Here is a 19,302-nt window from a genome sequence, read left to right as displayed (position 1 = left end):
AGCTTTGATGCCAGATCATGTACATTGTCGAGACTCATTGGATGATGTCAATAGTGGACAGGTAATGTTTATTTATGTTTTGATTATGTGTACATGTAAATTTCAATATCACTTTCTCTTGATTAAATGTATGTATGTATTGATATCACTTTCTCTTGAATTTATATATAGGGGTCAGCACATCCTAGTGAGCACCTTGATACTAGTCAATCTTCAGAGTGTGTTGTGAGGAGGCGTGGTGATGATAGTCCTGCACCTGATGATCTATAGTTATTTTTATCTAGATGATTTGTTGTAGACTTTCATCTAGAGAGACATTCATATATATTCGATAGACACTTTATATACACACATGATGCATGTTATATTTATATTTGATTTGATATAGATGTACTTGGATTTACATGTCTACATGTGTGCACGCTATTTATATTTGATATTATCTTCTCATAGATCTCTAGATAGATACATGTTTTTGTTATTTGTTCTCAAGATGATTAATACATGTTACATTATGTTGTGGAATCTAATGTACATACATACTAGATCTAGATCTAGTATATTATAAATTGTTTCTATCTAATATGTAAGTAATTTATTTAGATATGTACATGCATGTTTAATATATTGATTTTATATATATATATATATATATATATATATATATATATATATATATATATATATATATATATATATATATATATATATATATATATATATATATATATATATATATATATAGTTCATGTAATTTAAATGTCTGGTAATATATCATGCATGTATTAAATGTTCAAGTATCAGGTAATTAGTTGTACATAATTCCTAACTCGAGTAAATCTATAGAACTCATCCCTTTTATTTGTACACATATCCTAGAATTTTATCCCCTTAAGCCCAATGTTCTAAAATTCAAGTCCCACTTAAAACATGTGTACATGTTCAAAATTTAGTTTAAACAAATTGCAATTTGAACTTGAAAGCTCACATGTCAAGTAATTAGTTAAATCGAAAGCTCACATGTCCTAATTTAATTGAAAGCACATGTCCTAATTAGTTAAATTGAAAGTGTACATGTGTTCTAAAATTGACTTGAGTTAAATGAAATAGAAAGTTCAAAATGAAAGAGTAAAAGTTCAATTTAGAAAATTAGTTATTCCACCAAATTTCAAATTGATGACATGATTGTTCAATTAAATTTCAAATAGTTTGTACCAAATTTCAAATTGTTCTTGAGTTACATTTCAAATTTTAATCATAGTGAAATTTTAATTCAAGTACACATGTATCCTAGAATTTTATCCCCTTAAGCCCAATGTTCTAATTCAAGTCCAACTTAAAACATGTACATGTTCAAAATTTAGTTAAACAAATCGCAATTTGAACTTGAAAGCTCACATGTCCTAAAATTGAAAGCTCACATGTCCTAAAATTGAAAGCATATGTCCTAATTAGTTAAATTGAAAGCGTACATGTGTCCTAAAATTGACAAGTTAAGTGAAATAGAATGTTCAATATAATATAATTAATTTTACAAACTCCTAATTTCATCCCCTTAAGACAAGTGGTGTTCGAATTTCTTTCCCTCAAGGTGCACATGTCAGGTAATTAGTGTACACACATACATATAAGTTCATAATTTCTATAAGTAGTTACTTTAGAAAATTCAAAATGAAAGAGTAAAAGTTCAATTTAGAAAATTAGTTATTCCACCAAATTTCAAATTGATCAAATGATTGTTCAACCAAATTTTAAATAGTTTGAACCAAATTTCAAATTGTTCTTGAGTTACATTTCAAATTAGGAGTTGTTTCTATCTCATATCAAGTGGATCAGCTCATTCTTGGATAACATTTAATATTTTCTCATGATCATCAATATGGAGCCTCCACTTACGTATTCTAGGTCCTTTGACTAGATGAAGAGTTAGACCAGTGGCAATAACATGGTTACTATATTGATATACCTTATTGTTAGGTTGATAATCAATGAAATGAATCGCATTTGTAAGTACTTTTATTTGCTTCAAATATGTTCCTTGTACAACAACAGAACCTGCACATGTACACATTTAAAAAATACATCAATCTTGAATTTAAATCAAAGAATTTGAATTCATTAAAAACATGTAGATACTTGACATACATATATACATAATTCAACTATATACTAACCTGTGGGAAAAATAATTTCATCACTTATTTCAGTCTTTGTTAGCTTCTCTCTTTCCATGGTGCAACGTAATAAATAATAGCGAACACCTTCTACATTTTTTGATTCTACCATGACTGCAAAAACATTTCCTACACAAACTTATATATGTCAAAATTCTAGATACATGTCATTTACATAAGTACATATATATAATAAAAATTAACCGAAATTATGAAAAATGTATACATGTACATGATCTAGGTATATATATAGTTAATACATACCAACTCTGATCAATCCTGAAATATGGTTATAATCACTAGAAATCAATGGAATATCATCATAGTTTTCGTCCTCAAACTCATTCGTATTAATAACATCTAGTGGCACCAAAGTCCATTTACCCACATATCCACGTTCTTAATTAATGCAACCACCATAGTCTTCACCAATACAATTAGGACAAAAACATGAGTATTCTCTTGTGTACAATGACCACACATTACTATTTGTACTCATAACTGAATGTAAAGATCGTGTCTTCTCTACCCTCTTGCATGCATGCATTGATCTTCTATCAACACTTGAATGTACACAAGGTCCATAATTTAGTTAGAGATCATCTAAGGTAACATATTAAATATAAATTTAAGATTCAATGTAAAAATATGAACAAATTAATTTATATATACCTGATACCTCCCAAAACACTCTAAATGGTATGACTCGATCTGCTTGTGATGATGTGTTATCTACATTTGTTGGCACCGAAAAATGTGTTTTGCACCACTCAACCACATCATGAGCATTATTAATGTGATATCCTTTATAGTCCATTTGATACTTTCTTAAAGCATGTTTGATACAAGCCCCTGCACCATCATGCTCACCCTTTCCATGTCCACTCTCAAAAAAACTCCAAATGTGTGGTATATTAAGGTATTGATGATATCTACATAATGCATAAAATGGTCTAGCTAATTTAAATTGTGCTGCAATCCCATCTGACCATACAAAATATTTTTCTATTTTAATGTTTTTTTTTCAAATATTCAAAAAATGTCTTAAAACAATGTTCCACAAAATGTGTGTCATGTTCTTTGTCATCACTAATCTAAAAGTGATACTCTTTTTTAATGACTCGTGCTCTGTACTTTCCACACCATCCAGATCAATTTGTGCATGTCGATAAGATACTTGAACCATAATAGTAACCTGCTCTGTATAGTAGTATTCTGCTTGAAGTTGTTTTTGAGATACGTAAGAGTAATTCTCTGCAAAGTCAACAACAGATAGAATTGTTTCGAGTGGGAAAGTTTCTCTTAGTGTTTGAAATTGTTCTGCTTGCCACTTAGCAAAAAATGCATGGTGTATATATGGTTGAATCAATTTACAAAAATTTGACATAAATTCTCTAGCTGATATCTCATCCTCTACATATTCTAACCTTGTTGATTCTTTTCCAGTTTTGGTTTCTGACTTTATGTACTTATATCTCTTACATTTTACCATCCTTGTTGTATTAGTATCTTCTTCTCTCAAAGGAAATTTAGTCAAGTTACCACATGTTTCACAAGTTCCTCTTATGTAATCTATTTCACTTATTCCACAATCATTTGGTTTGTCACATAAGATTGATGTTATGAATTGACTCGGTCGTTTAGGAAAAGTATTTTGAGAAGTTCCACCACTTTCTTCTATCATCTTTTGAAACCCTTCATAGTACAAATCAAATTCAAGATGATATCGACAACAACATGTTTCAAAAGATTTATTTATCTTCACAAAATAGGGCTTCAATCTTTCAAACATTGTTTGTCCAATCTTTATGTTAGGATTTAAATTACAAAATGAGAGATACAATTCATGTTGAGTGACATCCAACCAATGTTTTGCGTGTTGAATATATTCCTTAGGCCAAATCCTCTACTTGATGATATCTCTTCTATTTGGTGAAGGACGAGTATTATCAATCCAAAATTGAATAACTAAGTTCTTAACTATTTCCCTAATCATGTCAGATCGAGGAGCTCTACACATTAGTGCCCAATTGCCTTCTAATGTACTATCATTCAAATTGTTTCTCCTTTTCAGATAATGTAGTATTGTCTTCCAACTATACCTGAAATGAGATGATAATGAAGAGATCTATCTATTTTGGGATGTTTTCTTATTTAAAATAGATGTCAATATCACTCTTCATGCAATGGATTTATCTGCAGATCTAGTTTTTTTCCCCATGGAATGTAACCCTTCCTTAACACTTTCAAAAATATTTTTTTCTAGTTTAGAAGTCCTCCTCTTTTTTATACTTGCATCTATACCCAATAGTCTCAGTGGCTCTTTTAATTCATCTTTAAGAAGTGAAATTGATAATAGTTGAGTTTTCTCCACTGTTGATAGATTCTCAAATTGTGCAATTATGTCTTTAGAATTTTTATTCAATTTCCTCTTCATATTATGTGTTGGTTGATTAGCACATTCTTTCAATTTTTCCACATCCATTTCAGTTAAATGATCTATGTTTCTATGATTAATTTTTCTCTTCAATCTTTGAGCTAAATAAACATTCTCATTTGTTGTTTGATCTCGAGCTGCACAAGAAAAAATGAAACAAAGTCTTAAGATACAATCTCTTTAGGGGACATATATGTACATACACATATACATGTTTAACTTGAGTGAAATACTATATACTTGATTAAATTATCTAACCTTCAGATGGTCCTTCTTCAATATCCATTGCTTCAACTTCAATTTCCTCATGTCCAACATTTTCATCATCTACTAGAGTTGCATGTGCACGATATAACAAATAAAATCAAGTGAGTTTATAAGGGGAAATATGGCTCACTAAATTTAAAAATTAAAGATATAAAGTTTGATAGAGACCTAGAATTGTAGAGAGATCTATATTATATACTTGCAAGAGATGCACATGTACCTGTTTGAACTTGGGATGAACCTTCTCCAATGTCAGTAGGTTGTCCTGGTTGAATATGTCCTAAATGAATTCATTTATTTAAATTTAATCATAATCTAATAAACCTTAATGGACTATAAATTATTAACATAATTGAATAAACAAGGTAATTCCCATGTACTTAATAAATTCATAATTTAAATTTATTCCTAATGTAATATTTACCCTAAGGATTAATATGGACATAATTGAATAAACCCTAATGGCCTAAATATGAACATAATTTCAAATAAACTCTTAATATTAAGTTAATCTAGTAATGCTAATTTAAGATAAATATCATATTCCTAATTGGATTTAAACTCTAATCCTAACTAAATAAACTAATTAAATAAATTGGAAAAACGATTGTGCATGTGTACCTGATCTAAGATAGTATCTTGCTAGTGTTTTTTGACGATTTTCATCTTCTTGTTCCTTAGTTCTTCTTCGTGAATATTTACTTGCTCTTTTATCTTTATTGCCCATGTCGTAAATTCTTCCTCCAAAATTCGAAAATAGGTTGAATTTTGTCAAATATTTCTTTCTTCCCAATTCAAAAACCAATAATTTGATTTCACATAAATGCAAATTGTAAAAAATGAAACTCATATTTATATACAATTTTTTTTTTAAAAAAAAACCTCCTTACTAGCCGACTAGGGAAAAACCCTAAGGAGCTAACTAGAGAAACACCCCTATGATCTGAATCTTCTTTTGAGTTAAGGATTTCTTTCTTTCTTTCATAGACATCATTTGGGTAGTGATCAAATGACAATATAACTTTGTTCTACAAAAAATATTTTTTGTAGTAGCTTAGAAATAAAATCATGGTTGTTCTACCTAGAAGTCCATCATTAGTACAAAGCCAAAAGCAGGTCCCTTTATGAGTATGTGCAGGATCATGGTCAACCAAACTATGGCCTTAAGTGGTAATGAAAAACTAGCAAATCAGGGTTATGTCAACTTAACACATAATTTTAAAGTGGTTCTGGACTTTATATCAAAAATTTGTGAGAAAATAATCTATAGGAAATTGTTTGCGAAAAAAAATATGTAGTTTCTAAACTACTACGCCTTATCTAGGGAAAAAAAATTTGATTGGTTAAAAGTTTGGATTTTAAAGTAGTACTACAAAAATTTTAGGGTAAAAATAAAAAGTAGGTGTATTTTTGACCACCTTAATCAAAACCAAATGATAATATTTTTTAATATAATTATAGATATAAAAAGTAGAATCATGCCCAAATGTGATGCATATTTTTGGGTATTTTTATTCCTTGATCAAAGAAGATTGAATTGAAAATAGGCATTTGAATGTTGATAAATCATTCATTATTTGATGCTATGCAATAACAAATATGAAATTATTTTTGAAGTTTACTTAAGTAATACATATTGTTCCACATTTCTCCACTTTAGGAGCTAGAAATTATAATTACCAAATGTAGCATATCTATATTTGACATTTCTCCACACATGATTAAATTGTATTATGTTTGTATGGCTAAAGAAACCAATCACATACAAATGCCCCAAACAAACAAGTATTGACATCTGACTTGAGACAACAAACTCTATATTCGAGTATGCAAAGTGAAAGCATGCTTTTACCATAAGTACAAATTAATGATTCTACTAGTGCAGTAACTATAAGAATAAGTGGCTAATTCTAGATTTTCCACCTTAGTAAATAGGGGACATATTTATTGAATAGAATATCAATAGTAATTGGAAATTTAGCTAGCATGCACATGCGCGCACACGCGCGCGCGCGCGCGTGCGTGCACACACACACACACACACACACACACATAGTCAATGCCCATAATTCTCAATGATAGAAACTTAGAAAATGTGTCAACGCTCAATCATGTTAAACATTCAATAGAAATGAGAATTTTGACCTTTTAAGGTTAATAAATGCACTGTGATAACTTCTGCATTTGGAACAAAAGAAAGATATTGTTGAGTTTTTACTATTTGTGGGTTAGCAAGCAAATTATAATTACCAAATGCAACATATCTATATTAGACATTTCTCCACATATGATTAAATTGTATTATGTTTGCATGGCTAAAGAAACCAATCATATACTAATGCCCCAAACAAACAAGTATTGACATCTGACCTGAGACAATAAACTCTATATTGGAGTATACAAAGTGAAAGCATGTTTTTACCATAAGTACAAATTAATGATTCTACTAGTGCAATAACTATAATAATAAGTGGCTAATTCTAGATTTTCCACCTCAGTAAATAGGGGACATATTTATTGAATAGAATATTAATATTAATTGGAAATTTAGCTAGCACATGTGCACACACACATAATCAATGCCCAAAATTCTCAATGATAGAAACCTAGAAAATGTGTCAACACTCAATCATGTTGAAAATTCAACATAAATGGGAATTTTGACCTTTTAAGGTTAATAAATGCACTATGTTAACTTCAACATTTGCAACAAAAGTAGTATATTGTTGAGTTTTTACTATTTTTGGGCCAGTGACAATTCTTAATGTGCTACTTTGTATACTTTTCATAAGCTGGCAATGTGCATGGAGCTGCACAAGATCATTTGGTAAAGTGACAGCTCTCTTATTGAGTGGGTTTCTCTACCACTCTTGCATTGGATAGATTTTTTGAACCTAGTTAGCTAAATATAAGGCAAAGGCAAATGAAATTTTATTGCAACACGCCAAACTTAGACACTATCCAACTTAAAATAGAAAGATGCAAAAAATTCATTTTGAATTCTATATTATTCAAACATGGCAGAATGCCTAGTTCCTAGATTCAGATTCAAATGCACATTTTCATTTATCATGTATACACACTTGCACTATTATTCCCTACCTACTAAAAGTCAAATTATTTTTGTACAATTTCTTTACATTTAGGCCTTCAATGTAAGATGACATTTGAGCCTAGAGCCTCACCAGCCACACAAGAAAAAAAATACATTTAAGATGTTCACATTTTTTACATGCAGCTATAATGTTTCTATAAAACACCTCAAGAAGGGACCTAAACTCCAACCATCAAACACGCAGATCTAAATTGTAGAAACTAAAAAACAACAACAACAACAAAAAGAATAATTAAAAAATACCAATACATCAAAAAAGAAGAAGAGAGCTCTGTATTCTGAATAGAGCAGACTCTATTTTAAAATAGAAAACTTAGTTTTTATTACTCTAGCTTTTCATTACATCGCTACTCTCTTTATTTGAGATGTCACCACAAACCTTGTGTTGAAAGAAGAAATTATGGTAAGTAAACTATACTCCACTGCTTTTCATAGTAGTTTGACTGATTTATGAACTATTTTATTTAAGGAAAACATATGCAAACTATAGTGGACATCAAAAATAAACTGCAAGAAAAAGACTATGCATGCCTAAGATAACCAATTGCTAACAATGCATTTGGAGGAGTGGTGCATGATTAATCAAATCACAAACTATATATAGATTGAAACAAATGGTGGAGTTGGAGTTAAGGGGAAATTGGAGTGAACTTGTTTAATATTCTTGGTAACTAGTGCATGCATCAATCTTCATAAACTCCAACCATCAAACACAAAACATTCTATTGAATGTTATTGAATCGTAAAAAAGGTTTAATGTAAATTAGTTTACCTAATAACTAGAGAACTAGAAATAAAAGTATTCAACAATACCTTGCCACCAATTTTAGGCACATTTTTACAATAGGGCTTGTGTGTTGTGCATCTAGGGTATTCAGAGAATACAATTGCTCACACTTTAGGGTTTTCTTTTTTCTTTTTTGTTGTTTATATTTATTCATAGTCTCCTTATAGATACCAAATGAGCATTTCTCGTTATGGAACATATTGAACTTTCATAGTGAGTATTACCAATGGAAAAAAATTTCACTTTTCTCCATAGCAAGTTAAGTCATAACCACATACATGCCCATATGATCCATAGTTCAATGGTCTAGAAGAGCCATCAATGTAATACCAGTTACCATTTGGATACCTACGATCTATTGTATAATGAGCATAAAGTCATAGATAGTTATCACAAAGTACCTATTTTTGTTTTCTTACTGTGTTATTGTACTTTCTTCTCAAAAACATAGAATGGTTACACTGGGAGCTCAATTCTCTACTCTTGTATTCTCCATATTTTAGAAGTATTTCCCCAATGACTAGACATATCAAGACCAAAATTAATGATATGATTGTAAATATCATTAGCGCTAAGGTCTTATTAAGGATAAAAGTCTCTTAAGGATAAAAATCTAAAAAAGCTTGGTTTCTTTTTTCAAATCTTTGATTCAACTCGGTATTTTATAGATTTTATCTAGATCTATGAAGATATAGGGGCAATAATCATGCCACTGGAGAGTTTTGCCTCAAGCTATAGATTAGTGATGCTTGCTTCAGTGTACCATTTATATGTTTATATGGTTCTAAAAATAATATATTCAGAAATATGGTTTTTGAAGGTATTAATCTCATATCTAATGGTTGGATGATAAATAGAAGCCAAGGTGTTGAGGATATTTGAAGCATTCATATAAAATATTGTCCCACGGGGCTGCAATTATATAAAATTACAAGAATGGACATAAATATGGTGATGTTTGCATGGATTAGAGCAATTAAGGGCCATACAAAAATAAAGCATGGGACATTCTAGGAAAGAACCTATTCTGATGATAAAGATAATACATGTGTAGGGGTCTATCAAGTCATAAACATTTGATACAAAATTGACACAAGCTGACAAGGGTAAAGAACTCATTGCGAGATACATAAATCACCAAATTAGTTCTCCACTAATTATACTCATTACAACCCTTTTTCCAAATTGGAGAGTGAGCATTGAATAAAGCCTTCAAATTTCCATTTGTGACATGTTGGATAAAGGTTATGCATCCTGCAAGATAGGAAGAAGAACAAAACCTAGGTTAAATGACTGATATTCTATCTATCTTCTCAAACAAATGACACAGCCTTTGCAGCTAGGCACTAGCCATTGATAGAGTCTTTTACTGTTTCCTCCCATTTTAGAGTTTGATAAAGAAGAAAACCCTAGTTAGGGAGAAAAAAATCAAAATATTTTTTTTTATAGCTAAAACCCTCTTATAAGAGCAAATCCACTACTACAATATGTTCCAAACCCAAAGGCCCTCAAAAATAGTTAATAATCTTTAGCATAAAGTGCTTAGATCTGAAACAATTCTCCATCATCTGGCTAAATCTATTTGAAATATAAGTAGGAAAATAAAAACCCCAATATCTGAAAACAAAAAAGTACAATATTAAAAATGTGAAAAGAAAGAATATTTTAGTGTCAGTACTACTATTTGGGTTCTCCATTGAAGGGCATACGTCATGTGGAGATGACGAAAGGAAGCATAATAGGTGTGAGACAAAAGACAAGTTGCTACATGGGCGCTGAAATTGGATCAATACGTTGATACATGATTGGAAGTGTAGTGCCTACCCTCGTTCACATCTTTTCTAGACTTATTGTTATCAGACTATGTAGACTAGTTTTATGTTGATGGTTTAGTGGTGTTGTTTTGACACTATCAGATATTATGATAAGGATTCAGTTGATATATGATGAGATCATTTAGACTTTACATTTCATGTATGTATGATGATCATTACATCATTTTCAGTTATTAATGATGATTATTTAGATGGTTTATTATCTCATGTGTTTTATTATGGTTACTTACCCCACACTTCCATGTGTATGGTGTGCGTGGTTTCTTATTGTATGGCATTTCTGATGTGGTTAAGGAAGGGAGTCGTAGTCACCTGCTTAGTCGAGATCTACATGATGCACCATTTCCTACCATTGTTTGTTTAGCTTAGCATTATATATTGTATGTACATGCATAGTTTTTCTACAGGTTGCAGGTACTAGGTATCGACTTCCCTGAATTGCCAGGATGAGCGTACCCTATTATACTATCTCAATGATAAGAGAAGAGAGATAAATTCTCAAGTCCAAATCCCAAACCTAAAAACCATTTGTCCTAGTGAGTTAGGACAATTATCAAAGTTGAATACCCACCGAATGTGTTGGATGACATATTTCGTGATTTTTAACCCTTTACATTTATTTTGTATGATTTGTTCTATGATGGGTTTTCATATTTTATCTTGGAGGTCTATGGTGAATTTTCCATTAATTAAGTCTTAATAAATAGATTTAATTAATAAATTATTTATTTGAGAAAATTAATAAAATATCATGATCTTTGATATTTTGATTGTAATGTGAATTATTTGAGAAAAGGAATTAAATAAAAGAAAACTAGAAATTAAAATTAATAATAATTATAAAATAATAATAAAGTAATAAATAAAATAATAATAATAAAAGTTATAAAATTTAAATATAAATTATTGGAGTTATAAGCTTGTATGGGAATTAACATGTGTCAACAACACGGGGGTTAGTGCATTAATTAAGCACAAGGTGTCTACAATTCTATGACTCATCAAAAAGAATTGGAAAAGACCCATGCTTAGTTGGTGACACCTTTCAGTGGTTTCAAGAAGCATTCCAAAGGTTTTTTGAGAGCTCTTTGTATTCAGGCATTCATAAAAGCTTAGGGAGAGGGTGGAGAGAAATTGGAGCATTGGAGGACTCAAGAACTCTAAAAAAGGGAGCTTGCTTTGCAGGTTTTTTGAGGAAGAGCGAATTAGCATCAGAATCCGAGTAGATTCTTGTGATTTTACTTATGCTATTTCTGCATCATGCATTCCTGTCTTCATCATGTCTGTTTTATTTGTCTGAAACTTCTCTATGGTTGAATCTGTAATTTGAAATTGGAATTTAGATATGCTATTTGGTTGAGAAGAAAACAATAGAAAAACCCTAGATCCAATTAAGGAGAAATAATTAGATATGAACCAGATTTGGGTTCGAATTTATATTAAATTAGAAAGACAAGATTTGGAATTAAAATAGAAGTTTTATGGTGAAAATTTGAATGATTAGATGTAATCTTTCTATCAATTATATTTTTAGATGCATATAAATAAACCCTTTTATGGTTAAATTTAGAGAACAATTATTTTTAAGAGGAAATTTTTAATTCATCACAAACTGCCCTGTCGCTGCCCCTTGGATAGACCCGAACTCAGTCATTCATAACTTTTTATTGTGATCTAATTTATTCGATCTCTCCAGTTAGAATTGGCGCGACTTGGCCCTCTCCAACATATTTCAATTTCAGCCCAATCCAATGGTTCATTAGGGAGATATGGCCGTCATACTGAGACTGTTTTATTCATGGACAGATATTTCTCCATTTTCCATAACCAAGAGTTCTTTATGCTAAAACTTCACAAGAAAAAAATAATATACCAAAGCATGGAATGGATTAAAGATATTATTGCAATCTTCCCTTATTAGAATTTTATTAATATGCATTAGTTTTATATGGTTTATTATCTAATCTAATTAAATCAAATTTAATTAAAATTAGTTAATAGTAGAAGAAGTGTAATTAATTATTAGTCAATCTAAGTAAATGGATTTTTTAAATGAGAGAAAATTAAAAGAAAAGAGATTTTAATATAGTTGAATTTTTATAATGTATATTGAATACTATTTAATATATATTAAACAATTTTAGAGTTGTTTAATGAAGATGATAATGTTAAGAATTTGGAGATTATTCATGTTAAAATCTACAATGAGTCTTATTGGTTTGGTGATAGGGATCTTTTTCAAAAAACGTTTATATAGAAAAAATATTATTAGTACAATTAGCAAATAGAGTCTAATAGTTTTGAGGAGAAACTTTTATCTATCAAACAAATACATGGGTTAGGAAAAACGTGAAATTTCTCCACTTAATATAATTTGGGAATACGTAAACTGAGACTTCTAAATTCAAATTTGAAAACTTAGCAAAACCAAAACATGTGTTTGCATCGTGTATTCTATATGCTTCTTGTTTTGGGTTTTGGCTTAACTAGTGTTGACCAGTCCTAGGTTGTTACCAGAGGCTCGGGGGTTATGAGATGTGTTGGCATGTTGATCTTATTTGGTCTCGATCTTTATAAGCCCAACCATGGTAATGTGATTGTATGCTCTATGAAATGTTTGTATTTACTATTTGTATTTGTTCATCAGTCTTCATGTGTGTGAAGCTGAGATGTATGTGTATGAGACAATTGAGCTAATCATTTTTGAGTTATCGATCAGTTATCTTTGATTATTTTCTAGTCGCCATGATGGGACTGAGATGTGGATTTATTCATGATGATGTCATGTTGTGACATGTTTGACTCAACCATTTCTGGAGTCTTCGATCAGTATGATTGAGATATATATTTTGGTTATTGAGAACCATTGGATACTTTGATTATCAGTGATACTTCAATTGCCAATAGAGAGCTATTGTGTTCATATTTTTCTATGGATGTTTTCTCATGGAGATTTGATGCTTTTATGCATATTTGATGATTTTATGGATTATCTTTTGTGATTTTGAGATTTATGAGTCCATGAGCATTAGGGTAGGATATCTGCATGTAGTGACGGGAAGTGGCTTGCAATGGGGGCCGGGGCCCTAAGAGGCTGCCAGGGTAACTCATTGTAAGTTGGATTAATAAGTGATAACATTCACACCTAATACTAACAAAATGAACCTAAAAAGATAAGTGTTTTGTTCTCGCCCATGCCTTGAGTGCTTGTACTGGCTAGGATGGGAGTAGTGAGACGCATGGTTGCAACCTTGCATTCCGTAGTATGCCTCGTCAGTATGAGAGGATACTAGTGGCCGCATGAAATCGGTATGGACCCGTGGAGTTTAGCTAACTTCTAGGGTAACTTGTATGTGATAATTGCGATGACACTTTCCCGCTTGCATAGTAGGTTCCTACATGTCATTGTGTGCCTCTGGGAAGTAGATGTCAGTTTCGTGATTGGAACCTATGAGTTAGTATACTTTTAGGATTCCTGGACTATAGAGATTTGTGCTATGTGTTATGGATAGCCTGTTTGGGACTTGAGATTATCTCCTCAGCACGGTGGGAGTGGACCACTTAGGTACCACGCGGTCGGGTGGTAGTGTATTTTTCACTCTTATCATTTGAGATTCATCGAGACCTCGTGGCTAATGCGTCCTTCGTGATGGTGGATATGTATCCTTTCATTTGATGATTAGCATATGTTAGATGATGTTATCTTATGCTTATATTTTCATGTTAGATTACTTTCTACATATGATGTTGTATATGTTAGGAGTGACATTCCTACTATGTTAATACCGATGATCCCTTTGGTGCTTTGGGATGTTACGCACGGAGGGATGGCTAGGGCCCACGATGGTCTAATGATGCTATTAACAGTTGGGAGGAACTGTGCACTTAGTTTATTTTGTTTGATCTTTATGATGGATGTATATGTCTTCTATGATGATGTATCATGTGTATCATGTGATTGTCTTTGATGTATCATGGATTAGAATAGGATGATGTACCTTATTTCACATATGTATATTCTTTTAAGCCTTCATACCCTGTGACATGTACAGTGGATGATTGAGCATTTGGAAATGTAATGTATGAACATTGTACTTATCATTATTATTTCATGTGGTTGTTGTACTAGATGGATTCATGTATGTAATTCAACGTTAAGGGATCTTAAAGAATGTAATCTGTTATGTATGTTATGTTTACTTTTCAGATGGACATTGCTATTGCTTCCGTTATTGTGAATAAGTTATGTATGGTATTTACTTTCATGTAAAAAAAAAATGTTACCAAGCTTAGTGAAATTCTAGGTTAATTCTTTGGATCCCTTGGCGGGGCATTACAGGAAGAAGAAGAGTTTGCATGTAGAAAGGTTAAAGAAGACATCTAGGACATCAAAATATGAAATATGATGCTACATATACCCTGGTCAAAATATTTAATGGAATGACTTCCCACCATGGCCATAATGCCCATTCATGCCATTGATCATTGCATTTCCATGATTTTGCTTTGGTTACTATCCATTCCTGCCATTAATCACTGCATTTCTATCATTTTTTAGCAGAGAAAATGATGAGATCATAGATAATAACTAGTTCAATGCCGTAATTAGATGGAGAAAATGAAGTAAAAGTTATGTAGCCTAATAATACTGCCTTTTGTTCTTGTATTTTTTTTCTAATTTAAATATGTCAAAATATGTTTTTAATATAAAAACATGTATTAATGACAAAATTAAAATAATGTCTTTGAACCCTCTATTGTGTAGTAGTGCCTCATTGTTAAGCTCTTTTCTATCATTCCAATAGTGTCTCTTCCTTGTATTCCTATGCAATATATCAATTGATGGCTCAATATTCAATAAATAATAGCTCATTTTGTACTAGAGTACATAATAAAAATTAAACCAAGCATTTAATGAATAATGGGTGGAAAAAATATGATAAAAAAGGATGAGATTTTCATCTTGAAAAATAAGTACCTATTCAAATGTAAATGCAAAATTCACAAGTAAAGGACACCTTTAATTATTAGATGCATAGACTTCATATATTCTCTAATAAAATATTTATCTCTTGAATTTTGCATTGTTTTGATACATTTAGTTCATAAATCTATCATCACTGTTCTCTCCAACATAACTCATATTGAAATGCTTTCAATCTACTCAAAATGATTATGCAATTCCCACCAATATTGCTTAGTGAAAGGAACATTATGTGCTTAAACCAGAAGTAACCAAAAAATCTTTCCTCTTGCAAACATTTAGAATCCTATAATTCCTCTCTCCAATTATCAAACATCCCTTTTCATAGTGTACTTGAAGGGTGTCAAGAGTATTAAATCTCTCCTCCCTTGGCTAGATTTAGTCTTCATATTGGGAATACAACAACTTGGCTTCATTAACACTTTCCAAGGCTTACAATTACAAATATCACAGGTCATTTTTCTTAGAATGGTTTAAGGACTTTGAAAGAAAAATAAAATCATATCAATATTCACAATAAACTAAAATTTTAAAATAGCTAAATTCTTAAATAATAATATGTGAGAAATATGATATTTTCTTTAACTATCTAGGAAAATTGGTTTTACAAGGACTAGAAACTCAAAATGTAAAATATAAACATTGAACTCAAAATAGATAAAACAAAACCCCAAATAAGAACCAAATGCCACCTAATATCCAAAAAAATAGAGAAAAAATCCCATAACATAACTAAAGACATATAGCTACATATTATTTTTTCTTAATGGTAATGATGTTAATATCCTTAACTTTCAAAATGATGTTATCAAGAGGAGTAGGACCTTGGTCCTTATTCATTATCACATAGTAGTACCCAAATTAGATTTAGGGTCAACATTAGTACTAGGATCCTCTGGACTAATATTGGTAGCATTCTTCTTCTTCTTATCTTTAGAAAAACCTATATTAGTAGTAAGAGCTTTAGAACTAGAAATAAGAGAAAAACCTTTGGAAATGTGATGAACTTCCTCCACATGCTCATTGAGCTTCCTCAAATCCTCCCTAGTGTCTATCAAAGAAGATTTACTAACATTGACCACCTTGTTGTGCACAACTTGAACACCACTAGTTAGTTTCCAACTTCTCCATTCTGGATTGATGACCCTCTTTTTGCTCATCAACACTAGAAGTAATATTCTTGGTATTGGTTAGAATATCATCAAGTTTCTAAGAATTTGAGGACTTGCACATCATAGAAGTTAACTCATCTAAACTAAAATAAAAAATATTGTCTTGGATAACAAGAACACTACTCAATATTCTGCTCACCGAAGCCTCATCTCTATAACTAGATCCCTTGACAAGAGGAGTATCCTTACCTGTATCCACCAGAATATCAATATGAATAATTTTTTCTTGTTTTTCCTTCTCCTATTCCAATTTTAAATAGAAAAGGGATGGGGGTGAACTATCCTTTCTAGGTGTAGGATTAGAGGATCCCATTGGCATCCCTCTTGTAGAGTTCCCATATTTAGACTTCCCTTGGATGGGGCCTTTTCATCTTTTCTTTCCCTTCTTGTGATCTAGTGAGTTAGGGACATACTCCTAACATGAGTCATAATCCAAGTCCTCCTTTTCAAAAGAAACCACCTTCTTCTTGTAAGATGATTAGGAGAAAAAAATAGAGGATATTTTCTCTTATGTTACATGTTATATACTTCATCCCCATCAATGTTGATTGATTCGTGATGTGCCCCTTCATTGTAATAATGCATACAAATACTCTTCTTAAACTCCACATCGATCTTTAGAAAAAGATTATTTAGAAATATTGATAGATTTGTCCCTTTCCATAATAATTTAAGAATCAACTCCATGAAGAATAAGGGCCCAAGGCCATTTGTCATGGGCTTCCATAATATGATTAAGGGAAGTGGCAAAATAGAAAAGAAGGGAGAGAAATTCATTTATCATTGTAAAAATGGTTGAGAATCATAAAATGATAATTGAAAAGGATTCCAAACTTACCATCAAGGCTAACATATTGCATAATAATTTCAACAACCTCTAACCAAGGCTTCTGCCAAGGTAGAAAGAAGTAATCCATTAAAAATACAACATATTTCTTGTCTGTCTAGAAGTTATTATTGTTTCCATCCATCCTAGAAACCTGCATGACTAACTCTTTATTAATGAAAACTCCATACCATACACCTTGAGAATGCATTTATCCCACCCATCCTCAAACGCATCAGTAACTAGGGTATCCACACCTTGCAAGGATTTGATATATGGAGTAAGCCCACCAAAAGACAAATGCTCTCAAACTATGTGCATATTGGACCATTTATCAAAAATACTAGGTTCTAACCTAATTTTGTCCCCACCCATTTTTGCACATAGAGCACTATGCAAGCATAAACTAGAGTAAACCAAAAACCACATAGTAGTTAACAAAACCACCATAATGGGGTCATTTTCATACAAAAGTAAGAGAAATGAGAAGGAAATAATCCTATTATAACCATTCATTGAAAAAATCAGCCAGAGGTAAATTTGTTTGTTTAAGTTAAACTATAATATAATACTTTTTTCTATGAAAAAGAAATTGTGATATTAACTTCAATTCTTTGTATACACACAAAGTTATTTGTAATATCAAAAAAATCTAAAAATATTACAATTTGACCTTAAAATCCATCAAGGGCTCATATTTTTCATGGATCACCATGTTTGCACTCATCACCTGGGTTTTGGTAGATTTCTCGCGCCCATTGAAACCCCCATGACCCCTAATTCCCAAATCCTTTGTGGTTATTGAAGAGATTTCTACTGAAAAAATCCAAATTCATTCTCATTAAATCTCAAATAACACCTCACTCCTTTAAGTCCTTAAAGATAAACCATGCATCTCTATGGAACAATCCTTGTTGATTGAAGCCCCCAAGAAACTAGAAAAATGTCTTTGCCAAGTCCAACCTTGTGAGTACCCCTAAAAAGAAGAAAGTCGTGGAAGATATTATTGAAATTGATATGCGAGATGGGGAGATGAATTCAGAAAATGAGGAGAGAGCTTTGGATTCTAAAAGTGAAAAGGTGAATTTTAGCTTGGATGAGAGGAGATCTACAAGGCTGAAAAATAAAAAAAGGAAAGAATTACAAGGAAGAGAATAAGGAGGAATCTCACAACTCCCAAATGGAGGACAAGGTTGAAGACACGAAAGTGGAAGAAACACCAAAGAAATCTTGTTATTATTTCTTTGATGAAGCTGATTTTGATGCATAGGCGAAAGAAATGGGTGATGAGACCTAGTTTCCTAAGGAAAAGAGAATGGTGGTGGACTTAGGGATTACTGAAGGTGATGAGTGGATTAAATTTTTGAAAAAACTAAAGTTGGGGATAGGGAGAATTCCCTACATGTTGTTTAGGGGAGGATAGAAGAGTTTAAGAAGGATTACTCTAATAAGTTTACATAAATTAATGAGAAGATTGATGACCTAAATAAAAAGTTCAAATCTATGGTTAGTGATCTTGAGTTGGGAGTGGTTGTGTCTTCCATTTGCAAAATTCAAAAAGTGATGATGATAAAGGCTATTTTTGGGTTCATCAATGGGAAAAGAAAGCTAAAAAAGGCGAGCCAAGCTAAGGAGGAAAATTGAGAGGAGATAAAGAGTGTCGGAGCAATTGAGAACTGGATAGAAGAAATAAGGTACATGAATG

Source organism: Cupressus sempervirens, chromosome 2 (assembly GCF_028749045.1).
Source record: "Cupressus sempervirens isolate cs-2001-9-10 chromosome 2, ASM2874904v1, whole genome shotgun sequence".
In the NCBI taxonomy this organism is placed as follows: Eukaryota; Viridiplantae; Streptophyta; class Pinopsida; order Cupressales; family Cupressaceae; genus Cupressus; species Cupressus sempervirens.
Note: the sequence above shows the minus strand (reverse complement) of the source record.